At 43.2% G+C, this 2,485-nt stretch overlaps 1 long non-coding RNA gene across 1 annotated transcript; it reads right to left on the bottom strand.

Annotated features, from left to right (window-relative positions):
• Nucleotides 1-1,118: 1,118 nt before the first annotated feature.
• On the bottom strand, nt 1,119-1,742 carry LOC114429730 (uncharacterized). The gene is made up of 3 exons (XR_003669900.1): nt 1,692-1,742; nt 1,545-1,602; nt 1,119-1,456 (listed from the first exon to the last, which is right to left on the bottom strand). It is a non-coding gene; the product is annotated as an uncharacterized LOC114429730 (long non-coding RNA).
• Between the last annotated feature and the right edge of the window lie 743 nt (nt 1,743-2,485).

The raw sequence follows: 2,485 nt of genomic DNA, 5'->3' as shown, positions 1-2,485 counted from the left end.
TATGCAAATGTACCTCCACGAGCCTGTGTCCAGGGAGGGGCAGAACACTTATGGAGGGGAGTGAAGCAGACTGAAAGGCCTGTGTTCACTGAGTGTTCTCCCTTTGCAAAGGCGAAACTACAAACCCAGGGTATTGTCTTTCACTCAATGTTCTGATTACAGAAGACGGAGTCTGACAATCCGGGGTGACCAGGGAAGGTCACGACAGCAGTCAGAGTGTGTGTGTGTGTGTGCACAGTCAATGTGTGTGTGCGCAGTCAGAGTGTGTGTGTGCGCGTGTGCAGTCAGAGAGCAGTCGGAGTGTGCGCGCGTGCGTGTCTGCAGTCGGAGTGGGCGCGCGTGCGTGTCTGCAGTCGGAGAGCAGTCAGAGTGTGTGTGTGTGTGTGTGTGTGTGTGCAGTCAGAGTGTATGTCTGCGTCTGCAGTCAGAGAGCAGTCAGAGTGTGTGTGTGTGTGTGTGTGTGCAGTCAGAGTGTATGTCTGCGTCTGCAGTCAGAGAGCAGTCAGAGTGTGTGTGTGCAGTCGGGAGTGCAGTCAGTGTGTGTGTGCGTGCAGTCAGGAGTGCAGTCAGTGTGTGTGTGCGTGCAGTCGGGAGTGCAGTCAGTGTGTGTGCGTGCAGTCGGAGTGTGTGTGTGCAGTCAGAGTGCGTGCGTGCGTGTGTGTGCGAGCAGTCGGAGTGTGCGCGTGTGCGTGTCTGCAGTCAGTGTGCGCGTGTGCGTGTCTGCAGTCAGAGAGCAGACAGAGTGTGTGTGTGTGTGTGTCTGCAGTCAGAGAGCAGACAGAGTGTGTGTGCGTGCAGTCAGAGTGTGTGTGTGTGTGTGTGTGTGTGTGTGTGTGTGTGTGCAGTCAGAAAAGTATTTTCTGCTGATCTTTTATAAATAATAAACTGTACATTTTCATAATGCCCACTGGTAAATAGTTAGAAATGTTCAAACTGTGTCTCTCTCTCTCCAAAATGCCAACAGGCAGAATGACCGTTTGATATAATAACCACAATATTGCTCCTCACGTGAACTATACTTTATACTATGGTGGAGCATTTGTATATTACTACAGGTTTCATAGTTTTTTTATGTTATTTGTTTTATATGATTTTTTTCCATACTTTTTGATGCCACTTGGTGAGAATTAATTACTCTGATTACTCTTATTACTTACTCTGTACTGAACACTATTTACTTTGATGACAGCAAGGGAGAATATTTTTTTCCAACAGACTAATAATTCAAAAGTAACATTGTCTGATGTAAAATATTTGCATGAAACACAAACGGCTCTCTGCATCTCAGAGCAAAAATCTCTTTCTATAGTATAAATCAGATCACTTAACTGTGTAAACTTTATAACAGTCCTGTGATCCTATGATGAATAAGTATGAATGCATGCACAGCTAGATGTTCAGTCACTTTCACTACCGCTCTCTGAATTCACATAGCAGTTGTCCTCTCCTGTGTTCCCTATAAACCACAAAACCACAAGAGGGCGAATCATTCTCACTGAAAGTAGGTATTATCACAAAAATTAAGTCAGTCTCCAGCAGCTTACCGTTTGGTGTTTCTTCCTCGTCGTCAAGGTGATCCATGTCGTGACTCACAAAAATATTCTAGAAAGATAAATCACCTTTGAAATCAATCAAACGATGATGTGGAAAAATTCTATATTTCTGCTGTAGACTGAACACAAGTCGAGTACCTTAGTCCTGACAAGTCTTTCCCAGTGTCCCTGCTGCTGTTTGACTAGTTTGAGAACGGGTTGGTTGGACTTCATTTCCCAGCAGCACTGTTCAGCAACAATATTCTGGTAAAGCTCCAGGTCGGCTCTGTACTGACGACCATTCACTCTGCCACTGCAGAACAAAAAGAGGGCATCAACACACTCCAAGTTTCCTCCATACCAGGTCACTTGTTTGCAATTCTGAAGCATTTAAGGCAATTTACGATTTCAATTTGCAAAAACACAAAAGGGAACATTAATATTCTACATTGTTTCATGATCATCTCTCAAACTCTATAATCTCCCCCTATATCCCTCCTCATTCTTTGTCAGGGTGAACCAATAAACCACTATAATTCCTTGGAAGCTTCCCTCAGGTGAGCAACCACAAGGAATCATGTATACTGACAGTCAAGAAATGCACCAACAACCAAGTTACATATTTGCTGCCGATAGAAGGTCTTAGGAATCAGATGGGCAAGCTTTATTCTACTGTTATGTAATGTATACAATGAAAATCTGACACAAATGAGGGCGGGTATATTGAGTCTGTGCAAACAAAGAAGTTTGTTCCCTGACATGAATGAATGTAACTGCAGCAGAGTAAAGATATCTTTGCTAAATTAGTATAATGTTAGGCCAATCAAATTTCATGATAATGTAATCACAAATTAAATGTAGATTTCCTTTAAATCCAATTATGAGACAGCTGTATTATTCAGAAACAACAGAATACAGAACAATCACAGTAGCACCAAAGGAAAGTGACTGAA

Source organism: Parambassis ranga, unplaced genomic scaffold, assembly GCF_900634625.1.
Source record: "Parambassis ranga unplaced genomic scaffold, fParRan2.1 scaffold_21_arrow_ctg1, whole genome shotgun sequence".
NCBI classification, from domain to species: Eukaryota; Metazoa; Chordata; class Actinopteri; family Ambassidae; genus Parambassis; species Parambassis ranga.
Note: the sequence above shows the minus strand (reverse complement) of the source record. Positions and strands in the feature narration are given on the sequence as shown.